Source organism: Chiloscyllium plagiosum, chromosome 7, assembly GCF_004010195.1.
Source record: "Chiloscyllium plagiosum isolate BGI_BamShark_2017 chromosome 7, ASM401019v2, whole genome shotgun sequence".
Taxonomy (NCBI): domain Eukaryota; kingdom Metazoa; phylum Chordata; class Chondrichthyes; order Orectolobiformes; family Hemiscylliidae; genus Chiloscyllium; species Chiloscyllium plagiosum.
The window spans coordinates 76,832,918-76,848,856 of record NC_057716.1 but is presented as its reverse complement, the minus strand read 5'-3'; the positions used below and the strand labels follow the sequence as shown (position 1 = coordinate 76,848,856).

General features: G+C 40.3%; 1 protein-coding gene and 1 long non-coding RNA gene across 2 annotated transcripts in view; both read left to right on the top strand.

The window, feature by feature from the left end:
- The window catches only part of LOC122551721 (neurexophilin-2-like), a 147,610-nt gene that overhangs the window by 56,153 nt on the left and 75,518 nt on the right, over window positions 1-15,939 (top strand). The gene's annotated exons all lie outside the window — the stretch shown is intronic.
- LOC122551724 overlaps window positions 10,977-15,939 on the top strand; it is a 6,941-nt gene continuing 1,978 nt past the window's right edge. Inside the window, exon 1 of the long non-coding RNA XR_006312176.1 lies at window positions 10,977-11,381. This is a non-coding gene — a long non-coding RNA (uncharacterized LOC122551724). The remainder of the gene's footprint in view (window positions 11,382-15,939) is intronic.

Here is a 15,939-nt window from a genome sequence, read left to right as displayed (position 1 = left end):
AATTGCACGCAATATTCCAACAGTGGCCTAACCAATGTCCTGTACAGCCACAACATGACCTCCCAACTCCTGTACTCAATACTTTGACCAATAAAGGAAAGCATGCCAAACGCCTTCTTCACTATCCTATCTACCTGCGACTCCACTTTCAAGGAGCTATGAACCTGCACTCTAAGGTGTCTTTGTTCAGCAACACTCCCTAGGACCTTACCATTAAGTGTATAAGTCCTGCTAAGATTTGCTTTCCCAAAATGCCGCACCTCGCATTTATCTGAATTAAACCCCATGTGCCACTTCTCAGCCCATTGGCCCACTAGTCCACTAAAATGATACTACCGCTGCCTTGGCTGCTATCTGAAAATCTGCAGTACATGTCAACATTCCTGTGGTCTGCTGCATACTGCACAACCTTACCATTATGTAAGCAATGTTCTTGCTACCCATTATATGACACAGCTAAGGAGGAGGAAGAAGAGGAGAAGGAGACTGGAAGAGGGAAAGTCTGCTTTCTCACTAAGCTGTGATTGATTGCAATACCAGTGAATACAACCCCAATTTCTCTACCAATTGCCTCATACCTTCCCTCCTCTCTTGTGGACTGTAACATTGCCATTTTAGCCAGAATGTTAAAATTAATGTCACTGTAATCAAACATTCCAAAGCAAATGTATTAACCTAACCATCTGTATTCCATAGAAAATACAATAAATCACCCTACATTTCCTTCTTTTAATCCTATGTAGTGCCTGTTCTTTTAATCCTATGTAGTGTTACTATATTGGTTGAGATAACTGGTGAGGGAAGGAGGATAAAATAGGAGGTGCCCACATGCTGAATATCAGAAGTAATATGCATTGAGAAGTAAGTGAGATTGAGAAAGAGGATTCGTTATGATCGTGCTGTCATATTTGATAGATTCAGCCCCACCACTGGTTACAGTCTCAGTAATGATCACTACAATGAAAGCAAGCACCATCTTCTCCATAATGTTCAGGACATATAGCTACGCCTGGCCGGTTAGGTGCTGCTACCTTTGGCCCTGCATCACTTTTTCCTGCAAGTAAGAGAGTTTTCAGTAAGTGTGGTGCAATCTGTTTGAGTAAAGTGCCTGTCAGTAGCTCACAGTTCGAGCAAGCAGAGAAATGTGGACATGAGGTTTGTAACAGTACTAAATGTGTCAGAATGAGGTGGACATGAGGACCAAGGTGTGATTCTGAGACATTGTTGGTGACCTTATATAAAATCCTGAGGGATTTTGACTGAGTTTTGAGAAATGCTAGAATGATGTTTCCCCTTATGATAGAGACTAAAACTAGGCAATACAATTTAAAAATAAAGGGGTCTTCCATTTAAAATTGAGATGAGATTTTTTTTTCCCTCAGTCTGTGGATTCCTCCGAGATCATTGAATATTCTTAAAACTAATTGACGAAAATTGTGACTCACACAAAGGGTACAGGGCTAGACAGGAGAATAGGGGCCATGATCATATCAGCCATCACAGATCACAGAAGTCTGATAGTGCAGAAGTAGGCCAGTCAGCCCATCATGCCTGTACCAGCTCGTTAAATGAGCAACATTACTTAGTACCTTCTCCTACTTTCCCCCTATACCTTGCACATATTCTTATCAAATGGCAAAGTAGGCTTATAGAGCTAAATGGCCTATTCCTGTTCCAAAGTTGTATATTCATGAGTGATAGGAGTATCATGCAATGAACAGCTTCTGAGGCTAGTGGTTCAATTCTAAGGCTGTGACACTTGAAAATAATTCATTAACCTTGACCACTTGTGTGGACTTCTTGTGGACCTTTGTCCTCCACATTTCCTTTTCAGAATTTATCTCCTGATTGCTGCATCAGAGAATCTTCAAGCATGCTCTCTGACATCTTGCACCATTCGTCAGCCTTTTATTTTTGAGTTTCACTTTTTGCCCCAGCCACTTCATGAGTGTACTTCCCCTTCAAACAGTGATACTGGTTTTGAATAGTGCTGACTCGGTTTAGATATGCTCATCTCACACAAGTTCAGGTCTCACACTGAGGCATGTAACCACTCAGCAGCATATTTTGGTCAGCCTGATCTGATTACTTAAATTAGCAAAGAAAGTAAAGTTTCCATATTTCCTGCTGGTGTAGGTTAATGACACGTATCATTTACCATGTCCACTTTCTGATGTATTTTATCATTCATTCTTGCCCAGTGTATAGCTAGACCTCTTGATGATGTTGAGAACTTCTGTAAAACACTTGAACCCAATTCCCATAGTTTATTTCCACCTCTTTACATTTTTTGCTTTTTTTTAAGACTTGTCCCTTTCCCTGATTTATCTGCCCAGCTTTCCTCCATTTTACTCTTCTAATTTGGCATATGTCTGAAATGATTCAGTAACTCATGCTGCAAGATTTTTTTATTTCTGCTTCCCGGAGTTTCCTGTGGGTCACATTTCAAGTGTGACACTCTGTTCTGCAAAGCAGAACATATTCAACATGAAGTGGGTGATGGGATTGGGACTCTGGATGCTTCCACAGTTTATGGGTTAATAATCAGCTCTGACAGATATCTCTAATCTTGTTTATAGGCAACCTCATCATCTGGCATACTCAGAACCCAGCAAGAAAGTCTTATTCATTAAAATTGTTTTCAAGAACCAAAAATACTAAAACATAATGAACAATTATGACAAAAACTAAGTGTTCCCAGGAAATAATGAAGACAAGGTATAACACCAATGAACAGGATATGTGAAAATTCTCGTTGTTAATTTTTGTTTGTAAAGAGGTCTTCTTTAAGAGGCAAGACTCAATATCCCCAGTCAAGCTCTTTAAAATGGACAAGTCGCATGTTAAAGCTGCTTCAGGTCCCTCTGCTTCAGGTGTGGTTATCAGTAAAGAATATAAATTAAATGAACACTCAATACAAACGAGGATTGTGCATACTGGTAACATGCCTTCATTTGCAGTCTGGTAGTTGCTGGCTGGGAAATAGAGCACCCTGCAACCTTGGTGCCAGTTGCAATGAGGTCCGTTGCTGCAAAGTTTCAGATAATCAGGGCTAGTTTATCTTAGAGTCATTTTCAATACAAATTATAAATTATATTACAAGAATGTTTGCAGTTTAAGGGCTTACATTGTATTATACTATTGAGAGAGCCATGAACTATACTGCTTTAGGAAATCTAGAGGAAGGGATGCACATATTCTCACTTATTAAAAATAATCAGATTGTATATTAAATGCATACAAGTCTATTTAAATAATTATGTGTGATTTGGTATATTTTTCATTAAACTAAAAAGTTATCATGTTACCACCAAAACCTGGGCATGATTACACATTTCCTGACACATCCCAACAGGATACCCCAAACTTTTAAGCTCCCAGATAAAAGGGATAAACTGGCTCCCCATCTTTATCCCATCATTCCTAAATCAGTTTTCCCCAAGCCCAGGAGCTGTTAACTGAACTGTGATGAACTTAGTCTTAATTTTACTTTTATTTATTATGAATGACTTCTATCATTCTATCAGCTGTGGTGGGGCGACTTATAAAAGTCTTCATTGTATTTTTTAACTAAAATTACAAGTGACAATAAATTTCTATTTTATTCTATAATTCACCAGCCCCTCAGCTGGTTGCAATAAGATTAATTTGAAAAGCATCTCTTCTCTTTCTCTCACAGCGTGTACAATTTATTACTAAATACAAGATGAATGAGTAATGCAGCACACAGCTTAGAAATAAGAGGAGAATTCAAATGATCTTTTAAAAATGATTTTACAGATCATTCTCTAAATTGTTCATGAAAGGGCAGTTAGTTGAAGGTTGCAGTTGTTGTAGTATGGTTTATCAGTAATTTTAATGTTGTTAAGTGAATAGAAGAATTCATATTTTGCGTTAGTTTTGCAAATTGGTTGAAACCCTAGTTCTAATGCATTTTGTCCATGGTTGATTCCAGCATTCAGAGTGACAAAAAACCTTTTTTGTCCAGACAGTTCTGTTCCTTGTTTCCTTTGAGGTATTCAGGGTAAGAGAGATCTCAGCCAGCAATGCAGTGCAACTAAGGGATAATTTTTAATTGTGACCATCACAACATACTGACCTTCAAATACAGGTGGAATCAGGTGAGAGTATTCAGTCCCTGGATGACCTGGATGAGGACGTAGAAGGATGCGTTAGTAAATTTTAGGATGATACTAAGATTGGTGGAGTTGTGGATAGTGCTGAAGGATGTTGCAGATTACAGAGGGACATAGATTTGCTGCAGAGCTGAGCTGAGAGGTGGCAAATGGAATGTTAAGCAGAAAAGTGTGCGGTGATTCACTTTGGAAGGAGTTACCGGAATGCAGAATACTAGGCTAATGGTAAGATCCTTGATAGTGTAGATGAGCAGAGAGATCTCGGTATCCATGTGCATAGAACGCTGAAAGTTGCCACCCGGGTTGATTGGGTTGTTAAGCAGGCATATGGTGTGTTAGCTTTTATCGGTAGAGGGATTGAGTTTCGGAACCATGAGGTCATGCTGCAGCTGTACAAAACTCTGATGCGGCCGCACTTGGAGTAGTGTGTATAGTTCTGGTCACCACATTATAGGGAGAATGTGGAACCTTTGAAAAGGGTTCAGAGGAAATTTACAAGGATGTTGCCTGTATGGAAGGAAAGTCTTAGGAGAAAAGGCTGAGGGACTTCAGGCTGTTTTCGTTAGAGAGAAGAAGGTTGAGAGGTGACTTAATTGAGACAGATAATCAGAGGGTTAGTTCGGGTGGACAGTGTAAGTCTTTTTCTTCGGACGTTGATGGCTAGCATGAGGGGACATAGCTACAGGGATGATAAATATAGGACAGATGTCAGAGGTAGTTCTTTACTTAGAGAGTAGTAGGGGCGTGAAATGCACTGCCTACAACAGCAGTAGACTCGCTAACTTTAAGGGTATTTAAGTGGTAATTGGATAAACATATGGATGAAAATGGATTAGTGTAGGATAGATAGGCTTAGATTGGTTCCACAGCTCAGCGCAACATTGAGGGCTGAAGGGCCATGCTGCACTGTAATGCTCTACGTTCTATGTTCCCACTAGCACACTACAAGAGTTTGGGACATAATGCATATGGGCAGTGGCTTACTGTTGAGCAGAAAGTTATCAGCCCTTTGTTATTTTTGTAGTCAGTCCATCATTCTGTGTCATGCAATCATGGTTCACATGTTTCTCAAAACCATTTTCCTGCCTTTTCCCTATAACCCTTAATCCTTTTACTAAACAAGAACCTATCTATGTTTGTCTTAAATACACTCAGCGACTTGGTCTCCACAGCCTTCTACAGCAATGAGTTTCACAGACTCACCATCATCTGTTTGAAGATATTTCTTCTCACCTTCTAAAGGTCATCCCTTCACTCTGACGGTGTGGCTTAGGTCTTAGTCTCTCCCACCAGTGGAAAGATGTTCTCCACACCCACTCTGTCCATGCATCTCTGTATTCTGTAAGTTTCAGTGAGATGCCCCTTCCTGTTTCTAAACTCTATTAAGTGCAGACTCAGCATCCTCAACTGCTCATCACATGACAAGCCCTTCATTCTCAGGTTCATTCTTGAAAGCCTCCTCTGAATAATTCTGAATGCCAGCATATCCTTCCTTAGATACAGCATTCACAATTACTGCTTTCACTGCATTTGCCTTCTGAACTGCCAACTGAACCTGCATGTTAACATTAACAGAGTCCTAAAGCAGGACACCTAAATCCCTTTGTGCTTCAGATTTCCAGAGTCTTTCCCCATTTAGAAATAAATCCATGCCTCTATTCTTCCTAACAGAGTACATAACCTCACACTTTCCCACATTGTATTCCATCTGCCACTTCTTTGCCCAATCTCTGAGCCTGTCCACATCCTTCTGCATCCACCCAAGTTCCTCAAAACGACTTACTCCTTCACCTATCTTTTTTGTCATCTGCAAAGGCCTCAGTTTCATCATCCAAATTATCCAATGCATTATGTGGACAGTGTGATCCCAACACTCACCCCTGCAGAACTCCACTAGTTACTGGCTGCCATCCTGGAAAACACCACTTTACCCCACTCTCTGCCTTCTGCCAGTCAGCCAATCCTCTATCCATGCCAGTACTTGCCCCTAACACCATGGACTTTTATCTTATTTAGTACACCCCCGAGCGGCACTGTGTCAATGGCCTTCTGGAAATCTAAGTAGATCATATCCACTGGCTCTCCTTTGTCTAACTTGCTCATTATCTCCTCAAAGAATTCTAACAGATTTGTCAGGTGTGACCTCCTCTTGAAGCTGTGCTGACTCAGCCCTATTTTGCCATCCACTTCTAAGTACTCCGCAATCTCATTCTTAATAATGTACTCCAAAATTTCACTAACCACCGAAGTCAGGTTGATTGGCCTATAGTTTCCTGGTTTCTGCCTCCCCCTCTTTTTAAACAAATATGTTGCAATCAGCAGTCATTAAATACTTATGTATGATTTTAATTAAGTAATCCATTTGCTACTGTATTTCATTTAGGACTGTTATCCATCACTATCACTGCAAATCTCAACTCCATCAATAAACTCAAAGAAATAACTAGATTTAATGGATTAGGGAAAGGAAAACTTCCATTTGATTGTTCTTTCATTTGAAATGACAGAATATGATGAGATGTGTCTGTGAGCCTGAAGCTTCAGTATATAATGAGTGTCAGTAAGTCAGAAATGACAATAAAATGTTGACATCCCAGATCAAAACTGAATGAGGATCTATTACTAGAAGAACTGGGACTTCAGAAAAAAAGATGACATTACACAGACTATAATAATAAAATATGCCAATCAGTGGACTGTGATGCATGGAAGAAACAAATATGCCTACATTTCATGTTCAGGTTGCCAAAAGGATGGCAGCCAGCAGCTTCATCTATAAATTAAACTAATTTGAAATTGGCATACATGTGTACAATCTCTTGACACAATTAGCATTCTGCATTATTAAACCCTTGCCAGGTCTGGTTTTGACTTATTTTAATATACATGCATTAGTCACTGCAAATAACTAATTTTCAATAGTTCAATATATACTTCATAAGTAAATTAGTGATGTGTAGCATCCATTTTGACTTGTGTATTAAAATACCTGTCAGAGAATTCATGATGGTAATCTGAACATAATTTATAATAATTTTCAGACAAAATATCTCAGTTACTGTCACGTGATACAGTTAGGCAGGGCACAAAACACTATTAGCAAGCATCTGAACAATATTGACAGCTCACTCCTTTAGCTAGATTGTGGGCACAAGAAAAAGTCTAAATTGAAATTGGGAAATTGCGAAGTCTAACTGGACAGCTGAATTGGCCGGGCACCCAAACAAGGACAAAAGCCGGTTTAATGTATAAAAGTTGAGTACAATGTAATACCACAATCTGAAATCATTTAGGTGAACAAAACATTGAAAAAATTGAAAATAGAGTATAGTGTTTTGAAATTTTCATCTTGGGGAGATGCCAGGAACATGCAACTTCTTGTTTCTCAAGATACTTCTTGTAGAAATTTCTGTGATGGGGGTCCTTGAGTACTGGAGGGTTTACAGTTTTTCTTGTGAGAAAAGGAGATCAGTGTTGCCCTTTAGTCTGCAAAGCTAAAGAGATCAGAAAAGTACTTTCACAGCAGAAACTCTGTCTTAGCAAAGAGGTAGATGTGTTATTCTTTGTAAAAGTATTGGGAGCAACTCTAAAAATGGGATTAAACTGCAATACCCATTGAATATTCAGTCAATAATAAGTCACTATGGGATAATCTTCAACAAAATGTGTGAATGAGAAAAGACTGGAGCATTGTTGCAGTTTTAAAACAGTGATTGGAGATAAGAGAAGTCTCCAAATTGAAATGGGTTGTTAGTAGCTATTAGCTATCTGTTTTACAAAGAAAGGAGCAAGCTCAAGGAAATAACTAGGCATACTGGAAAAGAATGCTTGGAATCTTAATGAAGAAAGAAGAAAAAACTGGTCTATAATATTCTATCTTTTTTCTATATGATAACATACATGTATTTATTTATTGAAAAAGAGAAATGTGAATCTGTTATCATCTAGGGCGGCAAGGTGGGTCAGTGGTTAGCACTGCAGCCTCACAGCACCAGGGACATGGGTTCGATTTCACTCTTGGGCGACTATGTGGGATTTGCACATTCTCCGTGTGTCTGCATGGGTTTCCACTGGGTGATCCAGTTTCCTCCTACAGTCCATTGATGTGAAGTTTAGGTTGATTGGCCATGCTAAATTGTCCACAGGCTCCAGGGATGAGCAGACTAAGTAGATTAATCATGGGAAAAGCAGGGTTACAGTGCTGTGGGTGGAAGGATTGGTATGGTCTCAGTATGTGCCAAATGACCTGCTCCCACAGTGTAGGGATACTATCATTAGATCTAGAATCTAATCTAAATCTAGATATTACTTATAGTATAGTCTGAAGGGATGCCTGAGACTTAACAGAATGAGAGAACAGGCGTAAATTAGGGTGGCACGGTGCTCAGTGGTTGGCATTTCTGCCTCACAGCGCAAGGGACGAAGGTTTGAGTCCAGCCTCGGACGACTGTCTGTGTGGAGTTTGCACATTCTCCCTGTGTCTGCATGGGTTTCCTCCTGGTGCTTCGGTTTCCTCTGACAATCCAAAAATGTGCAGGTTAGGTGAATTGGACATACTAAATTGCCCATAGTGTTCAGGGATGTGCAGGTTAGATGTGTTAGTCAGGGTAAATGTAGAGTATTAGGTAGGGGAATGGTTCTGGGTGGGTTACTCTTCGGAGGGTCGATGTGGACATGTTGGGCCGTATGGCCTGTTTCTGCACTGATTCTATGATAAATTGGATATAAAAATGTAGATCATGAATGTATAGTTCTTAGTGAAGATTCTGGTGGAGACGCATTGGGCTGAATGGTCTCTTTCTGTGCCTTTCTATGGTACTGCCTTTCTATGGTACTGTGAAGAAAAAAAGAAAAGCTTGAGGGTGGTATTATATAAGGCACAGGTTCTAAAAAGGGGTAATGTTCAGCTGTAGTGAGGTCCACTCAATCTGTTGATCTTGCTCAGTCTTTGGATGGAGAAATATTTGTGTTGCATGAGGTTGTGACCAAAACAGACATGATACACTTGGCTCCTGATAATTCTACTTATGCCTAACTAGTTAATGTTTAATGTGACTTTTGGTATCATGCAATAAACTATACCTTATCATAATAAGTGTCTTTTTATGTTAAGACTGTATGATGGTTTATCCTGAACTATCAATAATAGACATGTACTTAGCCTCAGAATTGAAAGGAGGACTGGAGCTTTCTAACTTGTTTAATGTTTATAAAAAAGTATACACTGAGTTGTTAATGTGTGGCATGAACTCTTCGAGGAAGTGGTATATGCAGGTGCAGTTTCAACATTTAAATGACATTTTCGTAAGTACATGTTTAGGAAAGCTTTGGAAGGATATGAGCCAAACACAGGCAGGCCGGACTAGTTTAGTTTGTGAACATGGTTGGTGTGGACGAGTTTGACCGGGGGGTCTGTTTCCATGCTGTATGACTCTGAGTCTGGCTCTATAAATTGATGATATTAATTTTTATTGAAATTCAAAGCCTAAACATGAAATTTATCTGCAATATTTTGACAAATTCATTCATGAAAGACATATTGAGAGGAGTAGCTGAGCAGTGGACCTGCATTTGAATGGAAAAAAATGAACAGTGGCATCACAGGAAAACCTGTCCTAAAGCGATATAACCACATTGTGGAGTAAAATCTCCAGGTAACTTTCCGCCTCTGCTATGTCTGTAGTTTGGCCTTTATCTCAAAAACACTCAGCCAAATCTGCTTGAACTGCAAACACTGACTGCAGACGGGTCTGCCCTTGGCAGGTGATTAACTGAGAGAGGTACAGATTGGTTCTGCTAGGGATACACAGAGCAAGGAGCAGGAGAAATACGTCAGGTGTGGGAAACAAAATCAGTGACATCAAAGGAAAGGCATGGTTAGTTGGTAACTGCATTCATAGGCTGTGTGCAAAGTGATGAAATTGAGAAAAAAGATGTTTTTTCTCTTTATTTTTACACAGTGAAAGACACAAAGTGCACGAATCTTTATTCAAATTCCACCACCAGGAAGATAGGGGCAGGCAGTCGGCCCTAACGACCCCCTCCACGGCCCGCTGCCTGGTCCTGTTGATGGCCAGTTTGGCCAGGCCCAGGAGCAGACCCACGAGGAGGTCTTCAGACCTGCCCTCCTTCCTCCGTACCGGGTGCCCAAAGATCAGGAGCGTGGGACTGAAGTGCAGACAAAAACAAAGGAGAAGGTTTTTAAGAAAATCAAAAAGGGAGTGCAAATGCCCACACCCAATATATACGTGGTCCACGGACTCCACAGCGCCACAGAACAAGCAGTTGGGCTGCGAGTCCGTGAACCACCGCAATCTGTGGTTGCAGGGGACTGCTGCGTGCAGCACCCTCCACCCCAGATCCCCGAGAGAAAGGGGGAGGACTCCCACGTAGAGAGCCCTCCACTGGGGATCCCCACCGAAAAAAAGATGTTTTTCAACAAGCTACAATTAGAATCTGTAATTAAGACACTGTAGCTCTAAGTGTTGTCATTATTAACCTTACTTTGAAAATGATAAAGTTTATTGGATTCTAAGACTGAAGTTAGTAAACTAAGTGGTAGTGAGAAGATATTACAATAATTAATTACTCAATTAAGACACAACAAAGATTGCATGCTGGCCATATGTTTCAATTGCAGAATGTGTGGCCATCCTGGATATCAGTTTGACCAAGGGCAGACATGTCTGCAGCTGAAATGGATTTGGCTCTGAGTTTGTGAAGTAGAGACCAAACTACAAACATTATGACACATGGGGGATGGGATAATTACTTGATGTATTCATTGCACAAGGTGGTCACAAGAATAGAGCCTTCTGATTTGGTGACTAATCTGGAAAAGGAGGGAGCACCCGCAAGTGAGGCTGGTAAAGAGACTCAGAGTGCAGGAGTATTGGAACCTCCTACTCTATTATTCCTTGACCTATCTCCTACTTGTCCAACAGGTTAGAGATTATTTTAGCTTGTTTGGATAAGAGTGACAGCTGCTAATTGACTACAGTACAGTGGTCCATGAAGCCATTTAAGCGAAGGGTGCAAAAGAAATGTAAAGTAAGCAGGGAAAACTGTAATGCGGGGCAGTTAATGTCAATCTTTACAGTAAAGAGTGGAAGACCAGAAGGTAATGTTACCTCACTGGGCAAGCCAGGACTTCAGGGCTGGAGAGAAACTTACTGTGCAAGGGGAAGTATTTTTTCATCATGATCCATGTCGGTGTCAACAATAGGAAAAATCAACTGGGCAAAGGTAAGAAATTCAAGGAATGTTTTTGAGAGACATTCTTAAAACATTCTGTTTTAGAGCTAATCAGACCGCAGCTATATTTGACCTGACATTGAGCAGTGAGGATTAATGAATGACTTTGAGGTGAAGGCATCTTTAGGTAGCAGTGATTATAGTATGATTCAATGTTGCATTCAGTTTGAAGGAGAAAGGAGTGTGTTCAAGATTAAATATTGGCAATGATGAGGCCATAGAAGTTGAGCAAGGCAAAGTAGTTATGGACCAGATCCTCTCAAAATATATTAAAAAGATAGTCAAGTCACTTACTTTTTCTTATTTTAAAGTTAAGTTTAAGGCGCTGTTTTCCAATGGCAATTTGATTGGCCAAACTGCGAGATTTGATGCAAAACACGCTTTATTAATACACTCCAGTGAAAAAACAACCAAATAAAGAATAAAGGAAAATAAAGGTTTATCTGTAACTCGATTGGAAAACTTAGCAGAATAATAGATTAATTCGCTGCAAAACAGTATCTATTCAAATATAGTAACATCCAATAAACACAGCCTCGGCAAAAGGCAATTTCAGAAAACTAACTTTCTCACATGCAACTCTGGCAGCCCAGGAGGAAAAACATCAAGAGAACTCTGAGAGAGTGTAGCAGGGAAAGATGTACTGCAGCAACAGACCCAGCAACAACAGCTACAGAAAAATTAAGAAACTAAAAATCCTGGTCTGTGAAAGCTTGACCACACCCATTCGGACTGCTCCTATTGTTCCAACTTAATAAAAATCTCAGGCCTCACAAACTGTTTACTTTATTGGTTTTCCAAATAAACACCTGGTCTTATAACCACTATTTAAAAGAAAACATGATGAAAATAGACCTCTTAAAGCTATAGAAGTGTCACAAAATGAACTGGTTAATTAAGTTAAGCATAAGGCTTGACAGCTAAATTAACTGACATTAAGGGAATAAATCAAAAAAGGTCTAGGTTTGTTGTTGCATGTATTCTCATGAGTGCAGTGAAACATTTATAAAGTCACTACTATGGCGCCATCTTAAGTACAAAGGTACTCAGGTAGAGGATCTTAGGAATAAATTAGAATAATAAAGCAATAAAAAATTCAGCATTATAGTCCTTCAAGCAGACTTTGCTGGGCCTCACATCCAGACCATGCTAGGCCTCACGTCCAGACTGTGCCGGGCCTCGCCTCCTGTGCACATCAACTTCGCTTCCAGACTCCGCTGGTAGCTCGCTTACAGTCCATGCCGAATTCGACTGTATACTGACAAAAGGCTCAAACTGTTCCGCGCACCAAACCCCACCACAGCCAACGGCCCACCAAGTTGCCGAGTCCAGGATCTGGGCCTACCAAAGGCAGGTGTCTTCAATCTGGGCACCGCCACTACTGCTATCAATGACCCTCCAACAACACTTCAGCTCCCCCATGATGCTAGAATGTGAAAGTAAAGAGAAAAACAAAGATGGAAAAGGAGAGAAAGAGAGAGAAGGGTGTGGCCAGCCTGGATTATACAGCTTCAGGAGCCCTAACACTCCCTACCATGCTGGTGCTGCCACCTTGGAAAAAAATTTGGAATGCACTGAATGGATACATTCCAACAAGAAAGAAAAATTCCAGGAGGAGAACCCCACCCACCCTCAATCTCTGGTTAACTTGAAAAACTAAACACAGTATCATACTTATAACACTTGTAACTCATGTACTTATGCAAAGATGGGTGACAGATCAGAAAATTAGGCAGAATATAAAAAATAGCAAAGAAAAGCTGGAAGATTATTAAGGAGGGAAATATAAGAGTGCAAGAGTAAGCTAGCTGGAAAAATAGATATATTGCGTAGATATATTTGGAAAGAGGGGTTCACAAACTGAATGTTTATCTTATAGAAAGTGAACCTGGTGAATTAATAATGGAAAATAGGGACATGCTAGATGAACTGGACATGTAATTTGCATCAATCTTCACTGTAGTAAATAAAAGTAACATTCCAGAAATAGCTATAAATCAGGAAGTGGAAGATAAGGAGAAACACGGGTGAAGAGAAGAAGATTGGTGAAAAAAATGTAGGTCAGTTACAGTCAGAAACAGGAGAACCTTTAATGGGGAACAAGGAGATGGCAGCTGAATTAAATACATATTGTGGTTTTGTCTTAACAAAGGAAGACACACATAATGTCCCAGAAATGTTGGGGAACCCAGGTTTTAGTAAGACGTAGAACATAGAAAAGTACAGCACAGAACAGGCCCTTTGGCCCACTATGTTGTGCTGAGGTTTAATCCTAATGTAAAATATAGTAACTTAACCTACGTGCCCCTCAACTCACTGCTATTCATGTGCATATCCAGCAGTTGCTTAAATGTCCCCAATGATTCTGCTTCCACCACCATAGCTGGCAATGCATTCCATGCATTCACAACTCTCTGCATAACGAACCTACCTCTGACGTCTCCTTTATACCTTCCTCCTAATATCTTCAAACTGTGACTCCTCGTACCAGTCAATCCTGCCCTGGGGAAAAGTCTCTGGCTATTGACTCTATCTATTCCACTCATTATTTTGTACACCTCGATCAGGTCTCCTCTCTTCCTCCTTCTCTCCAGAGAGAAAAGTCCGAGCTTATTCAAACTTTCTTCATAAGGCAAGCCCTCCAAACCAGGCTGCATCCTGCCATTTCCCCAGAAACTGAAGGAAATCAATATTAGTGGGGAAATGGCAGTGGGATGACTGGGATTTAATGGACAATAAAATGCCAGGGTAAGTGACAGGACTGCTGTATGAAGAGAGACTGAATTAGTTAATACCATATTCACTGGGGTTTAGAAGACTGAAGGCAATCACATAGAAAGCTTGGAAATGCTAACAGGACTAGACAGAGGAAATGTAGAAAGGATGATTCCAATGAGTATGTAGTCCAGAAACAGGGATCACAGTTTAAGGATACCGTAGAGGCCATTTCAGACAGATGAGAAATTTCTTCACCCAAGCAATGGTGGGCCTATGGAATTTTCTGCCATAGCAAACAGTTGAGATGTAAACATTGAATGCTCTCAAGACAGAGGTAAATATAGTTCTTAGACCTAAAGGAATCAAAGAGTGTAGTGAGAAAATGGGAACAGGGTACTGAGTTGCATAATCAGCCATGATCCTATTGAATGGTGGCACAAGCTTGAAGGGCCAAATGGCCTACTCCTACACCTATTTTCCATTTTTCTATGTAGCTCAAATTTACAATCACCAGGTAAGTCATACTGAGCAAATTGTTAGAGCTGCTCAGGTCCCTCAGTCATGATGGACTTCATCCGAAGTTTTAAAAAGAAATAGCGAGTGGGATAGTTCCTCGGTTCTGAAGAAGGGTCACTGGACCCAAAATGTTAACTCTGATTTCTGTCCACAAATGCTGCCAGAGCTGCTGATTTTTTTCCAGCAATTTCTGATTTTAATTTCTGATTTTCAGCATAAGCAGTTTTTTTTTGAGACTGGTAATGCATTGGTTTTAATTTGCAGAGATGTTCTAAATTTGGAGAAGGTTCCATTAGCTGGGAAAATAATGAAGATGATTCCTTTATTCAAATAGAGAAGGAAACAGAAAGCAGGAAATTTACTGGCCAGTTAGCTTAACATCTGTCATCGGCAAGATGTTGGAAGCAATGATGGAAGATGTTACCTTTGAAAGGTTTGAGGATGTCAGGCAGAGTCACCATGGTTTTGTGAAAGGGAAGTTTTGTTTAACAAATTTGTTTGAGGTCTTTGAAGAAGTAACATGTGCTGCGAATAAAAGGAAACTGATGGAAATTAACTTTTTTAATTCGTAAATTTTAAATCCCAGCCGGTTAATATGGCATCCAGTGAAAGGTTAATTTGAGAGGTACGAAAGTGTTGAAGAAAGCCTAAAATAGACATTTGTGAACAGATTGAAAAGGGTGAGAAGTGTGACATTCTGATGAAAGAATGTAGTGTTGGCTCAACTATAAAATACAAAAGAATAACTACTGAAGTTTTCCACTAGTTTTGAAGTAAATCAAGTGGTGAAGGATGTTGTATTCAACATGGACTGAAGCTGGAGCAGATAGTGTTTTATATGGATGACTTTCATTGAAGCATTCAGAGGATGCCCCTATCTCCAGCCCAATACTCATTGAAAAGGCAAAAACAAAATCTTGTCGATTAAATAAAGTTATCCTCAGAGACGCAGCCTCAACACTTTACTATTTATTAAATAGACTTGGATGAAGGAACTGAATTTGCTGATGATGGAAAGTTGTGAAGAGGACATGATGAGGCTACAAATGGATATGTTGGAGGAAGAGCACCTCATCTTCCGCCTAGGAACCCTCCAACCACAAGGGATGAACTCGGATTTCACCAGTTTCCTCATTTCCCCTCCCCCCACTTAGTGGGCGGCACGGTGGCACAGTGGTTAGCACTGCTGCCTCGCAGCGCCAGAGACCCGGGTTCAATTCCCGCCTCAGGCGACTGACTGTGTGGAGTTTGCACGTTCTCCCCGTGTCTGCGTGGGTTTCCTCCGGGTGCTCCGGTTTCCTCCCACAGTCCAAAG